Raw genomic sequence first — 23158 nt, 5'->3', positions numbered from 1 at the left:
AGGCATTGAGTAAGGGGGGTTACAGTGAAATCAGATAATGAACAAAATTTCACAATGAATAAAGCTACAGTGCAGGTTAATAATAATAACAAAAAAATACTTAGTAACAAAATTAACAGTGCAATCAGTCATCGTAATTCAATAGTACACGAATAGCAGATTACAGCACGTTAATCAAAATAGAGCGCAACACTTCACAATATAAAAGTTTCAAAGTTCGACGAAAAAAAAGAAAGAAAATCTTACAACGCTACACCGTGAAAATGTATCTCAAGTTTCTGCCGAAACGCGTTAGGGTTACTATTAGAGGCGATATCATCGGGAAGGTCATTTCAAGAGGACGAGTGTTTTTTCTTCACTTGACATGCCGTACGAGGGAAGCCAGTGTTGTCATGCACAGCAAGAATTGTGACACGAAATTAATATTAAAGCGTGAGGAGAGCATTATGGTGCATGCAACCGGTGTTTTCTGTGCAGATTATTTTAGGTATGCAGGTGTTCGTTACTAGTACAGGTAAGTCTGTAATGCGAAATTTATACCAGTAAATAATAATGGTCGTTAAGGCCCTAAATTATTTGCAAAAATGTGTTGTAGCAGCTTAACCTCTGTATACAGCACAGCTCTGGCCGAGTTGTTGCCACAAGGTCAAAATATGAAGCTCGCAATAGGCTTGAGAAGTTGCGGCGTGAGCAAATACACAGGCACGTTTCGGTATCCTTCTTGATGACACATGTATGGGTACGACCTTAATTAAAACCAGCAGATAATGAAGCCAAGGAAGGGGACCTCAATGGTGCTGTTTTAAGTGTATCATAGTGATTGTGATGTAGTTGTGGAGAAAGTAAAGTGAACGAAAAGGCAACTTGCCCACGGCAGGGACAGCCTTCGCATTACGCACCCGAAGCTCTTACCCCTCGTCCACTTATCGGGTATTTATGCACATTCTTCAAAGGTATACTGCGCTATAAGAAACAAGGACACAGAAAAGAGGGGGGGGGGGACAAACCCCCCAACAGTATGAAGTTGGGGGGTTTCTTCAGGAACACCTCTCGATTCTCAAGATTGATGATCCGTACCTAGTACACAATTCTCAGGCAGTGGTGCAGTACCTGCAGGATAGCAATCCAGGAGGTTGCAAAGCATTTAGCATTGACGTTGAGGATTTGTTTTATGCTATTCCACAACGACAGCTAATGGTAGCCGTAAAAGAGTGTATTACTGAGATTAATGATGAGCAGAATTTTATTATGCAGTGCGGTATCCCTGTAGAATCATTTTTAGAAGTGTTATGTATGTATTTGTGGTCTACGCTCGTCTCCTGGCGCGGGCAGCAATTCATTCAGAAGTCGGGGGTTTGCATCGGCTCCAAGGTTGCGCCCGTGCTTAGCGACATCTTCCTGTCTAAAGTGGACCGGGCCATCAATGCCAACCTGGGAAGGATTGCTGTTCGCGCCTTCCGCTATGTTGACGACTATCTGGTTTTTATTCATGATGCTCTGGGAGACCGTGTTGACGATGTTAAAAAGATTTTCATGGATTCGGGGATGGGCCTTAACATCACTATTGAACTGCCCAGTGGGAATGAACTGCAGTTTTTGGATATCCGCTTGCTTTTTAAGGAGAACCATGCATGCTGGCTTTTTCGACCCCGGTCATTAAAACTGCCCTTAAGCTTTTCTTCGGCGCACTCAAAGACTGTAAAAAAACGGAATCGTTCTGTCTAGCATTGGCTCTGCTCTTGGAAAATCTTGTGGTCACGTGGTAAAACACAGTGTGGAACAGCAGGTTTCCAGATTGTCTACTGCTGGGTATCCGAACTGTGTGATAACAGGTGCCTGTGAAAAAATAATCAGGAGGATTAAGAGTAGCGATACTGCCTCGGAGCGTGTTAACGACCGCGAGCACAAAAGATATGCTGTGATACCTCACCAGCATAAGGTTTCACACAATCTGAAGAACGTTGCGGAACGTTATGGTGTACAAGTTGTGTTTTCCGCCCCCCCCCCCCAAAAAAAAATGGCCCGTTTATATGCGCGTCTGATGAGTAAAATTGACACAACACATAGCAATAGTCCATTTGTTTGCCACGTTGACCACATATGTACGTCTCCTGTGCTTGTGCAGTAGTATATGAATTCCCCTTCACCTGTGGTCATGTATATATCGGGCAAACGGGCCGGTGCATAAATATCAGGTTAAGAGAACATTCAAAGAATTATTCTTCTGATGTTCACTCCCACGTGGATAAGCACTGCAGGGAATGTGAACAGGAGACGAAGAAGGCGTGCCACCCACTTCTGGATAGGACTAAGGTCCTGTACCAGGACCGCAATACACGGGAGCTCTACGAAGCTTATGCGATTGGGAAAACAAGGGTGTGTGTAAGCGATCCGTCGGTGCAGCTTGCTGACTGTGAAGTGCGGTATCTAGAATCTAGGTTGTGACATGGTGATTGACGCGTTCACGTGACCAGTTTATTGCCGAATGCGCTCATCCTTCTTTTTATCTTCACTGTATATATGTCACCGTCACTCAATAAAATTTCAGTTGTGAGTCTGCGCACATGTTGTCCCACCTTTTCTGTGTCCTTGTTTCTTATAGCGCAGTATACCTTTGAAGAATGAACATTAACCAACTAGCCCAACTTGCTGCTCTGTTGCAATTTATGCACAACCCGGAGCGTTAGCCATAAGGACGAGTGTTTCCGATAAATGGACGAGAGGACGACCGCCGCCGTTCGTAAGAGCAGGTTCGGTCCCTGCCGGCGACAATTTGTTTTTTCGTCCACTTTGCTTCCTTCCCAATTGTATTGAAACAGCAACCTTTCTTTTAGAATAGAATAGAATATATGTTTATTTCATGAGCAATACAGATCATGAGGAGTGAGAGAAAAAGCTGCTTTTAGGCAGCTTGACAAAGCTCTCACCCCGTGTATCTTGGACTTCGGTCAGCATTTGGCCACAGACACTATTAATACATCAATGGAATATATACAAGTCATTAAAATAACAAGTTTGCACACTATTATCATGGAGAAAAGTAGTACAAAAAGAAAACAATACAGTGACTAAATAGTACTTTCACTTTCTGCTGCTTTTTCATTGAGGCTGTGTGAAACGAGCCCTCAAAAATACGATGGCTGCCGCTTAGGTCGGCCAGGCCCGGTTATGCAAGCGAGAGCTCGTTTTACTGGGTTATGCTTGCTTACCCGCGTTGCAGAAGCACAGTTTGCCAACCGAACGATATGGCTAGTCGAACGTTCCGTATGCTGCGAGCATTCACTACCGTTTCTTAGTTAGTTTCCTAAGTCGTTTACCAAGTCGAACGCGAGGCGTCCATTGCCGCCCCTAAAGCTCGTCGCTGTCGTCTTTCTGCATCCTCCTCCCGGCGTTTAGCTCGCCCAAGTTTCCCTTCTTCACTCGTTTCAGCCTGCCACTTTGCGCGCTAATACTCACATTTCCGCTTTAGCTCATTAGCAAACCCAGTGACATCCGCGGGATGGTGCGACGCCGCTTGCCGCTTTCACCGCTGGGACTGCGCAGACAACTTCGGCGCAGATGGACCAGCGTTCTGGCTCCCTCCTTCCATCGCACGACTATGGCACAACGGCTGAACTTAAGCCCTGGCCCACTGGCCCGGCTCGGTAGAGAGAGTGACGAGCCACGTGGTTAGTCACGTGGACACGGTTGGCGAGGCAGCGAAAGTCCCCTTATCCGCGGTCGGAGCAGCCGCGACAACGGAGCGTGGCTAGTCACGTGGTATCCGTTCTTCACTTCAAGGTCAAGCGGAGATACACGGCGAAACTCGCTCGACTAGGCCAGTAAAGCTTTCGCTGTAAAATTCCCTCCCTCCATTCACATGTGGGTACGAGTGATTTTTAATGTCATAATATGTTATCGTAAAAGGGTGCAACCATCATTCGTGCCGATAGTGGGGCTCTTCGATTTTCCACTTCTAGCTACCCGCGGGCTGCCAGAGCCAGCCAGAGCGCGCTCGATTTTCTCGGGTTGCTCCGACCCCCCCCCCCCCCCCCCCCCCCCCGCTGCACACTTCCGGTTGGCGTTCGTGTTTCTCGGGTTGGACGGTTCTGGCGACCCGCGGGGAGCCCAAGGGTCGCCAAAAGCTTCCAGGGCAATTTAGTTGTGGAAGCTCTCTGGAAGGTTTCGGGCTAGCAGACGCCGAAAAGAGACGATACGCGCTCGCCGCCATCTTTGTGAGGACTCGACGGATTGCAATGCGGGCGCTTGCGGACTACACCTTCGCTTGTCCTTACGCTCGGCGACGTTCCGCCGTGCGAGATGGCGCGATTAAGAGTGGCGGCGAGCATTTGGAGCTAATGTTTCTTGCTTTTCTTATGTGTCCCGCGATGTTTCCTTCCGTGAACAACGCGGCGAACTGCCGCGTTCTAACTGCGTCGTGCACATGTCCCAAAAGTTATGTACACGTTCGTATGCACGCATGGAGACCACTTTCGAGTTTATTTTTTCGTAGTATTATTCTATTGTGGGTGTCGTGTGTGTTTTATGTGCATTTAGCTGAGACGATTGGGAACGAACTAGCTATTTCGCTCCGTCGTATGTTTGCGTGCGTGAACCCCCCGTCAGAACTTAATTATTTCAACTAGTTCTTCAATGTTGATAAAATGCAGTGATTGAATAAAAGCGATCGCAAGCCATGTATTTGTGTGATGCTCGTTGGTCGCGAACGGCGTGCTATCGTACTTCGATCTACGGGCCAGTATATGAGGTGTGTTGTTATGTTAGGCTACGACGCGTCGATGTGAAAAAACAGAGATTAATTCAGAAATGGATACATCCTTTTGTTGCTTATTTCATCGTTGGCTTTGTCTTTTTTCATCTCTTAGTAATAATGCCATGCAGTATGTACGCGGTTATCACCTAGTAGCTCAAATAAAAGCTCAGCTACATGACATTTTTGGAGTGCCACTTAGGACTGGAAAAGAGGCTCAGGCAACATATGCCAAAACAAGTCGAAGACGCGTCACACGGAAGTTCATTTTAGATATAACGCGCACTAGTGGTACCCATACCACCGCATGTCTCAAGTTGACAAAACGCAAGCTGGTCAACGCGTGTGTGCGACGTAGTACGCGATAGATCCTCGAGCTCTTTTGGGGACGCAATCACTTTCGCGAGATGTTCGCGTCGTGTTGTGCAGGGACTGTTCCATGCACTAAGCAGCCGTGAGAGCGGCGCGGCAACTCACCTTGCATCGCTTTCGTGGCGCCGTGCGCCAGCTGGCTGTTTTGTTCGCGAACGGGCGAGTTGCGCATGATCTTGCGAACGTACGTGATCGTATCCCAAATGCGTATGCTCGAGAATATCACTTCAGCTTTTCAGCAAACCTAGCCACATATTTTCAAGCGGGCAATGCAGAAAAAACCAACGCGCACGCGGCGCAAAGTTTCGTTTGCTGCCACGGCGGTAGCGTTTGTTTACGTTTACGCTGGCTGTCCCAACGTTCGATTTTGTATTCTTCGGTCAGCTTCGGGTTGTCTCGGCCATGGTCTCGGGCTTCCCACACACGTGACCAAGATGCTATTTCCTGTCCCGACCGGAACTAGCTGGCTGAACCTCTGGCTATCTCTGGCTGCCAGCGAACTGCCAGAAGTTCGAAAATCGAGGATCCCCAGTGTCGGATTGATTCTACGATATCTTCTATAACTCGGTCTAGTATATTGACTTTGGGGACGGTATAAAGGTATCTGGGTGGGCTTATGGTTGGAACGTAATATGTGAATGATCTGGCCTACGCAGTAGCGTCACCCGATGGATGGACCCGTCTGCCAGTCCCGCTGGCACCATCACTCTACGACGTCGTAAGTGGTACAACCATGACAGTACGAACCAACCTCGGATGCCGACGAGGCTCCTCGGTCTTTACACACTGATTAGATCCTCGTGTACGGAAAATGCCAACAACCTCAGGCCTATGCGTGTTTGTAATTTTGCATGAGAGCACCAAAACAACGTCTGCAATTTGTTTGTGGTACGAAATGGCTCGAATGTATGCTGCCGTAAGCGAAGCATCTGCTAGTAAACGAATCGTGTTACGAGACGTTCAACACAATAGCTTCGCGTTCTGGGTTAATGACACCGTCCTCTATATTTGCCAGTGCGTTATCGCTGCCCGTAAGAAAAAAAATTCACCGACTATTACGGTACTGCCTAATGCGAATTATGAGCGCAGCTTCGTGTTGGGTCAACGCCAACAGGGTTTGAAGTTTCGGCTTTCCGCAGACGTAGCAATGTAACATTCGTTACATATTGCCACAGAAACTGCCAGCGCTCGAGTGCTACGCGTTCGTCTCTATCGGTTAGGCCGACGGCGACGTCGCTCAGAGCAGGAACGGGCGCCTAAGAGCTGAGTTCTAAAATGGCGCAGCTTGCACTACAGGTGTAAGGAGGAACCAACAGGGGAGCTGAACTCCTGAGGAAGAACAGAGCAGAACAAATAAACTTTATTCAAGTATTGGGATTGTTGTGGACGCGCCACAGCGGTCAAGTGGTTATGGTGCTCGACCCGCAGGTCGCAGGCTAGAATCCCGACCGCAGCGGCCGGATTTTCGATGGAGGTGAAAATGCTGCAGGCCCGTGTACTTACATTTAGATGCGCGTTAAGAACCCAAGGTGGTCGAAATTTGCGGAGCCCTCCACTACGGCGTCTCTAATAATCACATCGTGTATTTGGAACGCTAACCCCGACAATTATTATTATATTATACTAATGTGATTCTTATGGAGGAGACTGGCCTTAGCCGCCCGTTCGACCTGGCCAGGTCAGAGCTCGACAGCGGCGCCTCCCACTGCTCCAACGTGTGTGCCAGTTCTGTGTGATTCAAGTGGGCGGGTAGCACAGCCACAGCTAATGTGATAGACTGTAGAAACAGGGCCAGGAACCTCGACAGTAATTGGGAAGAATATTTTCAAGTGGGGATGCACCCCAGTTTAAATCCAATTGATGCCCTCCTCTCCTGTGAGGTGTTTGTGGGGAGGGTCTATACTTGTCGGGTAAAACGCTGATGGCCAAGAAGGTCCTTTGCGGTTGCAGGGTTGTAATTTTCGTAAGGCGTTGGGATTTGGAAGTCTGCTGAAGTGGCCAGTGTCGCTGTTCGGAAAGTTAGTGCGCGAGCCACGGCGTCCGCCCTCTCATTTCCCTCGAACCCTTGGTGGGCACCAGAAGATCGCGTGGTCATTATGGAGGCGCCGCATCCTCCGAGAATGCTGCCTCGTAATAAGAGACGACAGGCTTCCTAAGAGCACGCTTCTCTTCGTCATTTTCATCGGACGTTGCCCGCGTAGCCGCCGCCTTGCGCAAGCGCCACCGTAATGTCTGGGGACCTTCCAACTAACGCAGCCACCAGCGCTAAGGCTCGGATGTTCAGCGCTACTTGTATAAATGCCGACGCGCCTTACCACAGAGCAGATCATCGACGGCCGACGCTCTGTTCACCGCTATGAGTGTGCAGTGTGTTTTGCTGTAGTTTGACTTTCCGTTTTCCGGCCACAAGTTCGACCAAATAAAGAGTTTCATCTTGGACACGCCGAATGCTGCCTTCGTCGACGTCACAACCTCGTGACATCCGGTGGAGGTGCTTCCCGGTATCCAACCGTGAGCCAAGCCCATGCCGTCAACGGGACATTGAAGCCAACCAGCGAGCCACCCGCAGGCAGCAAGGTCTCCCACCAGAATACGAACCCCTACCCGACAAGACCAAGGATGCGACGACAAAGACGACAAGCACCATGACGGCTGCTGTGCCGCCTCAACGAGTCGCCATGATTCAGCCCAGGGAGCCGCCGACATTCCGCGGATCACTGTGTGAAGAACCGGAAAGCTGGTTGCAGAAATACGACCGAGTTGCCCAATTCAACAAATGGGACTGTGATGACAGACTTCGTTACGTATACTTCGCCCTTGAAGATGGAGCCAGGACCTGGTTCAAGAACAGAGAAGCCACCCTGACGACCTGGGATCTATTTCGCGCCACGTTCCTCGGAAACTTCACAAGTATCGTCCTTAAGAAAAGGGCGGAAAGCCTGCTGGAAAGCCGTGTGCAGCTCCCAAATGAGAACGTCGGGATTTACACCGAAGGAATGACCCGCATCTTCCGTCACGCCGACCCCACCATGTCTACGGAAAAGGAGCTCCGTTTCCTGATGCGGGGCGTCAAGCAAGAGCTCTTTGCCGGACTTGTACGCAACCGTCCAAAGACAGTCACAGAGCTCATTTCGGAGGCCACAACGATTGAAAAGGCCCTAGAAATGCGTACGAAGCAATACAACCACCGCATGCCGACGGCGAACTACGGGGAAGCACACGCGCGGGGCACCGACGACCTGCGTGAGAGGGTGAGGGCGGTCGTGCATGAAGAGCTGCGAAATATTTTTTCTGCATCGTAACCCCAGGTGCATTCCATAGCCGGCGTCGTTCGCGAGGAACTTCAGCATTCGCTGGGAGTTGCTGTACCACCGCAACCCGAGCCGGAAGCCATGAGCTACGCTGCCGTTGCACGCCATGCTGTCACCACTCCGCGCAATCACCAAAGCCTCGCGCCGTCACAGTTCCGTCACCAGACACCGCCGCCACCTCCTACGCCACCCCCCCCCCCCCCCCCCGCCTGCAGGCCAACGTTACGCCCCACGAAAGACCGACGTTGGGCGTGCCCCTGACAACCGACCGCTCTGCTATCACTGCGGCGAAGCCGGCCACACCTACCGCGGCTGCCATTACCACCGGATGGGCCTACGTGGATTTGCCGTCAACGCACCGCCTCCACAGCGTGGTGCGCTGCAACGCGACATCACCGACTACTTGGCCACCACTGAACGGGCACCTCGACGCTTGTCGTGTTCACCGTCACCTAGATGCTGCCGGTCCCGTCAGCGACGACAGCAGTACAGCGGCCCTAACCGGGTCCGTTCCGCGAGCCCATGTCCAGAAAACTAACAGCAGTAACGGATGGAGGTGCTGTTGCTGTACGAAGAACTACCGAAGATCCTCCGCCGATTACCACGACGCCGCGACGAAACCGTCAGAACACGACGCGAACCAGACAGACTTTTGACGACGAAACCTCGTGCACTGAAGATCTGACTTCATTCTAAAAAGACAAGGCGTGCAAACGCGGACACAAGAAAGAAGTCAGGACACCACAAACGCCGACTAACAACTGAATAGATGCACAACGGCGGAAAAGAAAGAAGGCACGAAAACTCATCTGCGCTGCCCATGCAATAGGCGAACCTATCAATGCGGCACGCGTGGGGGCATACGCGAAAGATAACTGTTAAAACATTTGATTTCATCTTTATGCAAGTTAATCGACGGTTGGCTCACATATGCACTACCACTATTCTCGATATGCCATGCCTCAATCATCAGACGCGTTTCTTCATTCCTATGTCGGTACAAAACTGTGCATTCATTGAATTTTGGCATGCATGCATGCACTTACAATCTCGACAATGTAACGATAGATTAGAAGGTGAGCCTCCGGTTAGCGAGCTTTTAGGTTCTAATAATCTCTCGTTGATGCAACGGCCCGTCTGTCCGACGTAGAAGCGGCCGCGGCTGAATGGGACCTTATACACCACACTTGTACGGCAATCAGTGAACTTGTTGGCGTGTTTTACGAAACAAAGATCGATTCGCTTACTGTCTTTTACTCGCTCATTCTTCCTCTGCACAGCGGCACATATTTTACCTAGCTTATTGGCAGCCGCGAAAACAACATTAACGCCGTATCTACTTCCTACTTTCTTTAGCCTGTGAGATACGCAATGAACGTACGGTATACCTACGACACGTTTCTTCCTATCGCTTTCTGCAACTATGCTTGGACTTAACATAATGGATTTCTTTAAACGCTCAGCGACAGCATCACGGGGATAACATACATCTAAAAGACACGTAAGCTGTGCGTTAAAGGGGTCATGAAGCACCCCTTGGGCTTGTTGAAAAAACACATCCTGCGGAAAGCTGACACGGCTATGAACTGCTCTGCCAAATATTACAGTCGTGCGCGCAGCGTAAAGGCCACAAGCGGAGCGCGAAGTCGCCGTTTCCTCAGGCGCCCTCTTTTCAAACAGAGGCCGGTTCTCGCTCTCGTCGGTGGGCGGGGCGTCTGCACGTTGACGTCGCAAGAGACATAGCATGCTTATTGGCCAATAACCGACATAAATCAAGAGCGGTGTTTGGATCAGATGCGCTTGTTCCCGTTGACACTGTGTAGTTGTTTTAGTTAAATAAACAGGCTGAAATATGGAAAAACTTTGTTGCGAGTTTTCGAAAAGATGACTCACTTCCGGTGGAAGCCAACTGTCGTCTGCTGAACTCGGTGCGCCCGCGCACGTTCGAGCGTAACTTAAATTTGGCCGCACGACCTTTTCGGTATCGCAGTTTCTTGTGCCTTGCTTGTTTCGATTAGTCTTGTACGTCATAACTGGGCTCAAACCTTACAAAACGTGTGTGTGGCGTTGAGTTCTAACGACACGGATATCGTGCTGACTTGATCAGTCCGTGCAGAGATCGAGTTGCAATTAGCACGTTCTTAATTAACAGATCGGAGAGCCAGGGGCGTAGCCAGAAATTTTTTTCTGTGGGGGGGGGGGGGGTTTAACCATACTTTATGTATGTTGGTGCGTGGGTTTGTGTGTGCGCGTGTATATATACGCAAGCAAAATTCTAAAATTTCGGGAAAGGTTTGAAACCCCCAACACCCCCCCCCCCCCCTGGCTACGCCCCTGCGGAGAGAGGCCTCTCGTGAACCATGAGGGTTGGATTTAGCTGAGTGTTTTAACACTATTATTTTGTTGACAGAGAATGCACACGATCCTTTGAGCTTTGGATAATACACTTCACGTCGAAGATATCCCGAAGATGGATTCAGCGGTATGGTCGAAATAATACAACCTGAATTCCACTGTCAACTCACTGAGAGTACTTATGCTTCCAGTCGTCTTCAAAGAACAACCATTGACCTGTGTTTAGGCTACATAATTTGGGAGGCGTCATGCAGGCATAAGTGAACACCTTCGGCTCCGAATTCTTCGGTTCGTCGTGTCGTGCCGTTATAAAAATGATAAACGTGTGCCCTCTTGAGTGCTTCTCCATATATCGAGAATGCTTCGCTCGACCGAAATTCGTGGATACCAGCGTGACAAAGGTATCTTCAGTTGGCCGAACGTATCTGCATTTCATGGGCGTACGCTGTGGGGCAATTTTAGTAATTTCTGCCGCGAGCTGCATGCGTCCAGTGGCAGCAGCGTGTTCTGAGCTGTTCTAAGACCGCCTGTGTTTGCATTGTAGGAGTCTGGGCCAGCCGCCGCGCAGAACCCCTCAGAGACGAGGACGAGACGCTTAGCACTGCCGCTCGATCTCCCCTTGCACTGAGCAACACGTCTTTATCATTCCAAGACTCGGCCGCGATTCACTGTCAACGGCCACTGAGCGCGAGCTGCGAGCGTGCCCATGTCCATCGTTCTCTTCTACCGTCGGCGCGCTCGCGGCTACCGCTCCCATAGCATAGAAAAGTTACACACGCAGACGCCATAGTTACAAGGTTATTGTAACGCGCCTACAGTAGGTGCATTTAAAGCGCGCCTACTGTCGCGAGCCGAGGGCAGGGGCAACAGCGCCTTCTGAGCAACTGAACGATAATCTATTTCCGCAATGAGCACTTATTTGCATTTCGCGCTTTAGCGTGGCATACAATGGTTCTCTATAACTGATATTTTGTATTTAGTTACTTTCATACTCGTAGACTACCTACTATCTTACTAATTAACCGTTATTGTTAAGCATCACACCACCGCGTTAAAGCGAATGCCAAAAGCGTGCCCCGATGTCAAGCTAATCTAGTAACGTTGGTCAAGCACAACATCCTCAAATTTACCAATGAAATTTCTGCCACCAAGTAAAGAAGTTAATGCACTTGCAATTCACCCTTGTGAACGTCCATGTGTAGTTGGCATTCCCCGCGCACAAATGATGCAGAACGAATTTTAAAATATATGTATTACAGTCCTCCTCAATGAAACGGCTGTTCTCCAGAAAATAATGGTTCGCTTGAATTGCTTACTATGTTCACAGCAGTAGACAGGTTGGCTTGTTCATAATTCAGAATGTTACATACATAACACAGAAACACGGGGACTATAGCCAAAAGATACAAAACTGAAAAAACTTGGTCATATGTGCACTCCTTCGTCCACCTGCACATTATGTTGAAGTTCACTTATACAACACGCACCTTCAATTATGCTACGATTAATGAAATATCACCCAACCTACGTTAGAACGCAGTGATGACTTCTTGCCTAACTGCCTGTCACCTATTTCTCTTCCACAATGTGTTGCAATGTGTAAATAATCTGTTCTTGTTTGGTAATAAAACACAGGCCGTTACACTGAGCGAGCGAGCAATTTGTATTGCATGCAGAAGTTCATTTCTTCCATTTGCATGCACGACAAATAGTCATACCTCAACTGGTACAAGAAACAGTGTTTGCACTATTTTATTGGAATCAAAACAGAAGCAGTCCTCATGTCAGTGTAAGCACATGTATATGTACATTCTTGTGCATAGAACCTGCACCCAATACTGATCACATGGAACAACATATACAGTACCGCCCAAGCACTTTATATAATTCACAGCAGTAAAGCAACATGAAAGTAGTGTGTAAAACCGTCATAATGCATATGTGCACTTCACAGTGCCAGTATCTAAGCACAATCCAAAGAAATGGGATGCACAAGGAACTTGGTGTCAGCCTACACATGAAGGCAACTAAATTAGTACAATAAGGCTAGCTTTACTTTTTATAAATATGCAACCATGCAGATAGGAAAGTTATGGTATTTTTATTGCATTAGTTTGCACTATGGCATGAAAACATGTCGCACACGATCATACAGTTCAGCTTCCTGCAGAAAAGTCTAAAATTGATTGTAGATCCACCTACCACAATTTATAAAAGCATTCAGCAATGCCCATAAAATGACAACGCAGCCTTCATATATTGATGCACATATTTGCTCTCAGATATCTGAAAACTAACGTAAATGTCTGGAATTATGCTTGGGAACTTGTCGGCGTTAGCACATGACTACAATGTACCAATACCTCTATTATGCATAATTAGTATATCTATTTTTGCAATATATCCATGCCAGCTAGTGCCATCTGCAACTTAAAGTTCCTCATATTTAATTCATCACTTCATGGATTATGCATAATTACCGCATTGAAAATTATTCCCAGCATTATGGCATCAACATGAACTTGAAATTAGGCAATAATGTGCCCCAAATTAAAAATTTCCTATAAATAGTGGCTGATGGCTTCGCACATTGGATCCTAGGACTTGATATGCCATGAGGTTGAATAAAATTTGACCACACACTTAGAGAGACTGTTAAGCAGTCAGGAATTAAGTTCATAGTAAAAGAAAGCGGGAAAACAAAACCACAACACACGTAGAAATGAAGGGGACAGGACAATGCAGTACTAGCAACTGAAGTTTAACACGTGCTTGGCTTTTTTAGACATCTTTTTACTCTTTCTGCGACTGCGTGATTCTTTAAGTTTGTAGTTTTTTCATGCTGTGTGTGTGTTTCTGCAGTTTGCATTAAACTTCAGTTGCTAGTAGCGCATCATCCTGTGCCTTTCATTCTCATTTCTCTCTGCTGTGGGGGCTTTTCCGCACTTTCTGTAACAATGAATACACATCAACTCCCCCAACTGGCCATTTTAGGATAAAGTTTGCTGAATAAAGCCGGTTCCACTTAGTGTTACTTTGAACAATGCGCAATTTTCAAATGCACATGCTACTGGAAAGGTTGCACGCAGTATCATGCATAACACTCTCCATCAATCCCGGTATTTGCCCAAATGCTGTAAGATGTAAGAAATGTTCAAGATGGTGTACAGTGAGGCACAGTGGAGTGTTCCCACAATACACTGTCTCGTACACAAGCAGTGGACGAGCAACTCTTGCTGCTTTGCCAGAAATGTCTTCCTGAAAATGATACAAAAATGTTCATTAAGCTTTCTGTGTCCGTAAAAATGAATTTCTCGCCAAGGACTCACACTTCACTATACTTATTGCAGACCTTTTAACAAAACATGAAACAAATGCAAAATTGTGAGGCTGCGAAGTAGTTCCTTGCCAACCTTTCAAGTACACAAGGCGAAAAATACGCGAAGGTAAAGAAATGCGAAACAACACCACAAGTGTTACTTTTGTCCTGTGTACCACCATTCGGGTAGATTTCGATGTCAGTCAAGTTAGCATTACAGTGTAAAGGTGTGTGAATGTTAGTGAGGTTCACTTCGTATTTAAAGATGTTGGACACTAGATTTTTGAAAAACCACAGCTGCTCTGTTTAGAACTGAATATTGGGCAACTTCGTATTGATTCATGGCAAAAACTAACAGCATACTTGTAATGAGGACGAAAGAAGACCTGGACACAATGCTAGCGTTTTCACCTTGTCAGAAATTGTGTCAACAGTGAGAATACTGTGTACAGATAATAAACACTATGGGAACATAATTGATCAAAACAAAATGACGAGAGGGAAGGTGGTTCAACATGCTCAACTGGCTTATATCAATGTGATAACTAATACATAACTAATAACATAACTAATACATCTCCTAAAGGCTATAAATATGCATATGTAACCCTGGCAAGTTCCAGTGCTGATATGTGACTAATGAAGTGACAATACCATAAAATGCATGTTCTTCACAACGCACACTGTCACTTAGCGGATGTCTGTCACATAATATGGCCATAATTATGTTTCATCATATGGTCATAATTATGTGACGATTATGCCCAAGTCAACGCGCAGAAATTGACATCGAGACGGAGGATAAAAACAGGCAAATTAAGCATGAAAACAGCATAAACAGAAAACAAATTTGTCCTCAATGCACATTTTCTCACATGACAGCGTGATAATAGCGGCTTTTTTTTTTGTTTAGTGTATACTCCTTGAAAGCACTCTGCTTAATTTATGCTTTATCGCTAAGGAAGGAAATTATGTTGTACAAACATCTTTTTACACAGCGCACTCGAACATCGATTAGCTGGCTGTGCGAAGCATGTCCTATATTCACAGGAGTTTCTAAACACGCATTACACATCGTCGCTATGTGAACTTAAAGGGACACTAAAGGCAAATATTAAGTCGACGTTGATTGCTGAAATAGCGGTCCAGAAACCTCGTAGTGCTACTTTTATGCCAAGGAAGTGCTTACTTTGAAATTAAATCCCGTTTTAGTGGTCCGAATCGCGTTAGCGCACTTCAAATAACCCGCCTGAAATCAGACTTTCATACGTCACTGCTGCCGTGCCCAACGTTGCCCGCCTTTACTGCGCGGCCGCCGACACTAGTAGCAGCAGAGCGAAAGAAGCAAGTAGCGGGACCCACAGCAGCAACAACGGCCATCGAAGCCATCGAAGCTTGCCGCAATCGCCTCAGTGGATGTGGACGGAGAACCTGACAACCAGACATTGGCTCGCGACGCTGGGCTGTACGCCACGGCAGTACGCGATCCCGAAACTACCACTGAGACGCGACCGCGTGAGCGAAGCAGGGCGCCGGGCGAAGCGCAGTTCGGCGAAAACAGAATCTTTGAACCACGCGCGCCGTTCCCCATGGCAACGCCACAGAAGTTCTTTCTTCCATGACCCAAACGAAAACCAACAAACAGCATTTTATTAGGTCCCTTGATGCACGGAAGGTTCTTTTTTTATTGCTGCTAGTTTGATTACTAATGATTCATTGTAGGCAGACTCTCATACGTCATCAGGATCACTTCGAAAATGTCCCACTCGTGGCACTCATCATGTAATACATTTAGCTTAATTTCTCGGTAAGTAAGGCACTGCTGTTGATAGTATTGCTATTTTAGAAGTTGTCATACATTGAGCTTTCACTATGACATAAATTGTTATTTGCCTTTAGTGTCCCTTTAATGACTTTTCTTTCTTTCTTTTTCGATTTTTCATTGCACTTTTCACTCGACGAAATGTACAGGCGGATACCTTCAGCTGCCCGAGCGACGATAAGGACGCACGAACAGAGGAAACATTAGTATTACTTACCATTGTGTTCCCGATGGTACCGCGAACGCAGCGTGCCCATCATCTGCTTGGTAATATACAGAGCGGCAGGCTCCCTTGAGTCGCCGGGACAGTGTCACACCATATCACACCCGCAGTAAGACTCGCAGTAAGGCATATTGCACTGTCGTCAAACCACACATTTCACGTCCAGCGGCAAAGAGCAGGCACAAAACAAGCACACACGGCCGATGCAGCTGGGCAGTTCAGAAGCGGCGTTCACAAGGCCAAGGTACTCCCATGACGCTTTGCTTGGGCATCCCGCACGCTGCTGGGTCCAGCCCACTCCGTGGGCCAGCCTAAAACGACTCTCTTCTCGCGTTTCTTTCTTCCTTGCTTTTTCTTCCTTCGCGCGCGCATACGTCGCGACGCTTTTAGGGGCGAAGCTCCTTATAGCGGCACCCGTTCGTCCCTCGTAGCGTAGTATGTAACCAGTCTTACGCTTTGACCTGCAAGGTGGTGCCGGTGGGAGATTTTTCCTGTGCGTTGTTGAACAATAAAAAATTCGCAGCGTTAGCTAAAAGCCGACTTCTTCTGTCTCTCATTCCCATTAGCAGCCATTCTTTAGCTCCAAGGTAGTGCCTGGTGAGATTTCTCCTGTGCGTGATTAAACAATAAAAATTTTGTTCAAAACGCCGTTGATTGATGAAATAAACCAACAAAAGACGCCAGATGTTTTGTAAAAGCAAAACGAAAGAACGCCAGATGTTTCTAAAGCAAAACGAAAAGACGCCAGCTGTTTAACGAAAGACGCCAGATGTTTTCTAAGCAATGGTTTTCTAAACAATGAAAATTCACAGCGTACATGTAAAATTAAAGTGCGCTGCAAGTCGTCATAACTCATCGAACCTTTAGTATAAACGCGCCCGATCTCACGTCGGTGATGATGTACTGGGCAGAATTCACGGAAGATTCACGGTTTACCGATGAACCTCCGCAGCTTCGCCCACTCATCATCATTCATTCCGTGGATATGCTGTGATTTTTTCAAACCACGCTTGTATTCCGAGGCGTCTTATTGTCCGATTTCCTCGCTCTCGCCCACGGGCAGGCGGGCTGCAGCCGTGCGAAGGTCGAAGGGCATTTTATCTCGTTTCCTCCTGTTCACAGCGGCGGCTTAAAAAGAATCGCGTTTTTTTTTTGCTTTTGCTTCGGTTTTCTCCGCACGGGATTCTATTCCGTGCGTTGAGGCAGGCCGCCTTAACCAGTTCGTAATCTAAAAGCGTATACTGAGCGTACATGCCATGCCAATCGGCTGTATCGAGAGCTTGTCGGCTTTTCCTTTTAATTTTTGGTTCGATGGAAAAACGACATAAGCGAAGTCACGAAGCGAAGTAACGACAGTATCAATGCAAATAGATCGCGTCAGCGCTTACAACCCAGACGCGATAGACCGCGCCGCGGGAAGCAGCCGACCGGAATTATTAGTTTCCAGCAGCAGCCGTCAACACCGCCAAGTTACGCGGAAAGGAAACCGCACAACATTGAAGCGCGGTGATGTAAGGCACGGGGCGGGGCTCCTCGAACGGCGCTGTCCTCTCCTCCGGAATGAGGCGAGTTGAGAGGGAGTTGAGAGGGTAAATTCTGCGATCGCTATATCTCCGGTCCTTCTTTAGTTTTTCGAAAAATTCTTTCGGCTATATATTTCTGGGAAGGGTCCGACTCATTCCAGGGTGTTTTTCACGCCAAGCCCGAGGAGTGGTTCATGACCCTTTTAAAGCTATCACTCATTTTCTGCTCACACGACTTGGTGAGGGCAGACTTAATTAAGGCAAGACATGGCGGTACCATTTTTTACAACCTTCGAGTGCTTCGACGAAAAATTTAATAGCGGTTTTGAAGATCTAGGAGCATACTGCCAGCACACACGGTTCTTCTGAAACGTTAAGCAAATGTCTAGAAATTGTATTCCATTATTCTGAGGCAACCCTTTAGTAAAGTTGAGCCCTCCTCCGTTTAATTCAAATTTTTCACTCACTGAGGTTACCACGTTTGCAAAGCCCTCATCACTACAAAAAATCAAGCAATCGTCCACATAACGAGAAACCTTAATGACAGAATTACCTAAGGCACCTTCCAAAAGTTTGTCAAGGTATAAATCACTAAGAACCGGAGCAACCTTAGAACCAATACATATCCCTGATTTCTGCATATAAACGCCTTCCTTCCAATCTACCAGCGTAAACTTTAAATACATGGAAAGAATTTCTAGAAAAGCCCCGGTAGAAACACCATATTTATCGGGGAAAACTGTCTCGTGCTCTTGCTCGTTAATTCATTCATTAACACATTTTAGCAAGTCCTCATGTGGCAACGAGTAATGAAGGTCCTCAATATCCACACTAAAAGCTTTACAACAGCCGGGTTCTCTCTGAGAGGAACTGAACTAGTGCCTGAGAATTACGCATACGAAAAGGGTCTGGTAAACTCAATGAAGTTAGGCAGTTCAGCAAATAACTAGATACAGCGACTTGCCAGGTGCCTTTCTTTGAAACAATTGCTCGAAAAGGAATCTCGCTCTTATGTATTTTCGCTGAAAAAAACAATTCTAAAGTAAGTGATTTAGCCTTCTTGATATTAAAAGCTATTCTCTCAAGATTGTCTTAAAGGGCCCCTCACCAGGCCACATAGCAAATTTTAGTTAGACGCTGGAAGTTTTTGTGTGCCGAATGAAGAGCAGTATGCCGCAAGAGTTTTTCAAATTGGTTCATTACGAGCTGAGAAAAACAACAATTTGTAGCGGCGCGAAACCATGATGCGAGGAGGCGAGTTTCCAACTCTTGCTACTCGTCCCGTGTAGCCTTCGCAAGCCAAATCCCTTCCCTGCACTCTACACTTGACACATACGCATTAACACGTCATGCGCATGCACGGTCACGTGCGCATGACGTGCCCGAGCCAGCCCGAGCACGCGCGCCTCGTTGCACGGCCGCTAGCTTTTAGATGCGAAGTATCTTAAGGCGGAGCTCAATCCGGTGGTGGTGGTGGTGTGCGGCGTGACCACCCTTACTGCGCATGCTCATACCCTCTCCACACACACCCTCTCCACTCACCCTCTCCCCTCCCCTCTCCACTTTCCCTCTCCCCTCCCCCTCTCCCCTCCCCCTTTCCACTCTTCCTCTGAAACGCGGGCTAGACATGCCGAAATTCTCACCTGCGCAACGCCGCGATGAGCTCGAGCGCATGCACGTCCCCTCCGCTTCTCTCTCCTCTCCCACGCTGCCCCCCCTCTCGCCCGCCTGTCGACCGCGTTCCCCGCTCGACCTGTGAGAATTAACGGCCAGGCTAGATGGAAGATACGACGCGCGTAGCGTCCCTCTTCGCGTTCCACGACGCGAGGTCGGTAGCATGCCCAACGAACGCCAACGGAACGCGATCGTGCAAGTGCTCCGGCTTCGCATCGCCTCATGGTCCCCTTTAGCGGGAGATGGTGTAATTTTTTTGTGTAGCGGCCGTGGGTGTTTTGTCGGCGTTCTCTATGGTGTACTGCCTGTTTCCGCGGGACGGGCGTGAAAGTTGAGACATTTGTACGGGCATGAGTGGCGGTATCATGAGCCAGTGCCGCATTAACGTTTACTTGGACGCGGTAGAATAAATGAGCATAATGAGTGCTCGAACGCGCCACATTACTTTCGTTTCCAGGGCTGGCGTCTGCTCGATGCGATAGCCGCGGGGGCACGAACGCATGTGAAACGGAGGCACATTAGCCCCGCATCTCGCTGCAATTCACGAAAAAAAAGGAGAAAGACGCACACATTCCCTTTGTGTGTCTCATTTCTTTCAAGTTTTATTAATCTGTTCAAGCAACAAATTACATAAACTACACATGTCGTGTCAAATAATTATCGCAGTGTCACGTGCGACTGTTGGCGACGTCAGAGCACGGTCGTCTACGTAGAGGAGCGACGTCACAGCACTACCATCTACGTAGGGCCATTTTCTCATGTATGTCATCCCCTCATTCTCTAAAGCGCGCGGCCGCGAGAGGAAGGGCAAGGAGCGTTCACCTTGAAATTTGACCCATTTCCGCGGGGCGTAGCGTTGCAAATTTTGGCAGACGTGATCGTGAACGCCCAGTGTTTGCATTGCGCTCGTTAGCTCAAAATTTTCAAACCTGGTGAGGGGACCTTTAACAAAACGTCGACAGCACGTTGCCTAACTACTGATGGCTTAAGTTTTACCGTCCTAAAATTCTTTGTTATGGCTGTGAATGCTTTTTCCGAGAACTGTCCGGCATAATTACAAAATACCCTTCCTTATGTGAAATTACTGGCCTGAGTTTCTTCTCCACACAATAATTAACCAAAGGCCGGATAGGATCAGGACACTTGAGATGCATATAAGATCCCTCGATACCAGCAACGTAGTCTGAAATGCAGTGGGAGCGCTCTTCTTCAGGAACTAGTCTAGTGATTGTATGCGGCAAACTTAAAACGTCTATTGGTTTCAGGTTCGGCTTAAAACAGTATTTGGGACCTAAGGCTGGTGTTTTGCAGTGATTATCTTCTAAGGCAGCTCTTCCAAGGACTAGCAAGTTATTTTGCGGTGAAACAGCAGAAAAACGTTTCCTCTTACATGGTTGAAGTTCTCGAAGTTTTACCCTCCATATGAATTCCGCATGCTGTTTAGCTACCCTCCTCATCCAGTCGGCATATAGCTATTTCTGGCGGCGATCGTCACGCGGGGTACAGCAACGGGCCTCGAGGCACTCGTGGTAAAATCTGACTTGACGCCATGATTCCGCGGTCAAAATGGTACATACCCTCCCGGCATGTCCGGTAGATGATTGATAGCTTTAACGCACAGCTTACGCGTCTTTTAGATGTAGGTTATCCCCGTGATGCAGTGGCCACTGTCGCTGAGCGTTTAAAGAAATCCCTTATGTTAAGTCCGAGCATGGTTGCAAAAAGCGATAGGAAGAAACGTGTTGTAGGTATACCATACATTCATTGCGTATCTCACAGGCTAAAGAAAGTAGGAATTTGATACGGCGTCAATGTTGTTTTCACGGCTGACAATAAGCTAGGTAAGATATGTGCCACTGTGCAGAGGAAGAATGAGCGAGTAAAAGACAAGAAGCGAACCGATATTTGTTTAGTAAAACACACAAACAAGTTCGCTGATTGCCGTACAAGTGTGGCGTGTAAGGTTCCTTTCAACTGCGGCCGCTTCTACGTCGGACAGACGGGCCACTGCGTTAACCAGAGATTATTAGAACATAAAAGATAACTAACCGGAGGCTCACCTTCTAATCTATCGTTACATTGTCGAGATTGTAAATGCACGCCAAAATTCAATGAATGCGCAGTTGTGTACCGACATAGGAATGAAGAAACGCATCTGATGATTGAGGCACGGCATATCGAGAATAGTGGTAGCGCATGCGTGACCCAACCGTCGTATAACGTGCATAAAGATGAAATCCAATGCCTTAACAGTTATCTTTCTCGTAGGCCCCCACGCATGCCGGATTTATAGGTTTGCCTATTGCATGGGCATGTGCAGATAAGTTTTCGTGCCTTCTTTCTTTTCCGCCGTTTTGCATCTATTCAGTTGTTAGTCAGCGTTTGTGGTGTCCTGACTTCTTTCCTGTGTCCGTGTTTGCAGTGTGCACGCAATGTCTCTTTAGAATGAATACTTACCAACTAGCTCTGCTATCTGTTATTCGAAGATCTGATAACGCGACATTGAAGCAACGGAACAAACCGACGCAGCCGTGATCCGACGCCACGACCTAACCGCAACACAAGACGACCAACTAGCGACGTTCTTATTGACGGCCACGGCGTCACAGCTCTCGTCAATACTGGAGCCGACTATTCCCTCATCAGTGGGCCTCGAAGTTGAAGAGACTTAAGACTGCGGCCCCGAAAACCGTACCGCTGGAGGCCATCTAATAACGCCATCTGGAGTCTGCACAGCAAGACTCACAATCAATAACCGCACGTATCCTGCGAGTTTCGTAATCTTGCAACACTGCTACAGGGATGTCATACTTGGCATGCACTTCTTAATCCATCACGGCGCCGTCATCAACTTAAGAATCAAGTCGATAACTCTATCGTGAGACAAAACGAACCCACCGGATACGAATCCATGTCAACGTGCCCTGAACGTGCTAGAACATCAAGTTACCATTCCGCCTCGCTCCAGCGTCATAATTCCCGTCAGCACCGAAAAAGGTGAAGACATCGAGGCGTTCATCGAGAGCGATCTGCGTATGCTGCTAGACCGTGACATTTGCGTCGCAAGAGGCATTGCTCGGTTGCATGAAGGAAGAGGAAGCGTGATGCTAACGAACTTCAGCCAAGAATACAGACACCTAAGCAGGGGCACGACGATTGCATACATGGAAGAAATCTTGGCCGCCAGCGATGCGTTTGCCTTTTCAGATAATGACGAAGCTACGACGACGACCCCAATACCTGAGCCACCCTTCGACGTAAACCCAAGACTTAACAGCTTCGATGCCTTCTGCAGAAATACAAGGACTGCTTCTTAGAAGAGACTTTGTCTGGGCAAGTTGGTGCGACATTGCAAAATATAACAGCACGAGGGACGGGACTGTAGACACAAAAACCACAGGACGAGTGCTGCTTGTCTGCTTCTTGTCGTCACCGCGGGTCCGACAAACGCCCCTTGCTAAGCACCGTATCATAACGGAAGAAATTCTCGACCACTCCGTCAGAGTACCTACCCGGTTCGACGCGGGAAAGGGAAGCCGTTCAGAAACAAGTCGACGAAACGCTACGCGACGACATCATCCAGCCGTCCAAGAGCCCGTGGGCGTCTCCCGTGATGTTAGTGAAGAAGAAGGATGGGACCCTACGTTTCTGCGTCTATTATCGTCGCCTGAACAAAATCACGAAGGATGTGTACCCTCTCCCACGGATAGACGACGCCCTGGATCGACTCCACAACGCGAAGTACTTTTCGTCGATGGACCTCAAGACCGGCTACTGGCAAATTGAAGTCGACGAGAAAGACCGAGAAA

At 47.8% G+C, this 23158-nt stretch overlaps 1 protein-coding gene across 2 annotated transcripts in view; it reads left to right on the top strand.

Moving 5' to 3' along the window:
• The window catches only part of LOC119389302 (monocarboxylate transporter 12), a 372577-nt gene that overhangs the window by 226619 nt on the left and 122800 nt on the right, over positions 1-23158 (top strand). The window lies entirely within an intron of this gene.

Source organism: Rhipicephalus sanguineus, chromosome 4 (assembly GCF_013339695.2).
Source record: "Rhipicephalus sanguineus isolate Rsan-2018 chromosome 4, BIME_Rsan_1.4, whole genome shotgun sequence".
In the NCBI taxonomy this organism is placed as follows: domain Eukaryota; kingdom Metazoa; phylum Arthropoda; class Arachnida; order Ixodida; family Ixodidae; genus Rhipicephalus; species Rhipicephalus sanguineus.
The sequence above is the reverse complement of the archived record's forward strand: the minus strand, read 5'-3'. Positions and strand labels throughout refer to the sequence as shown.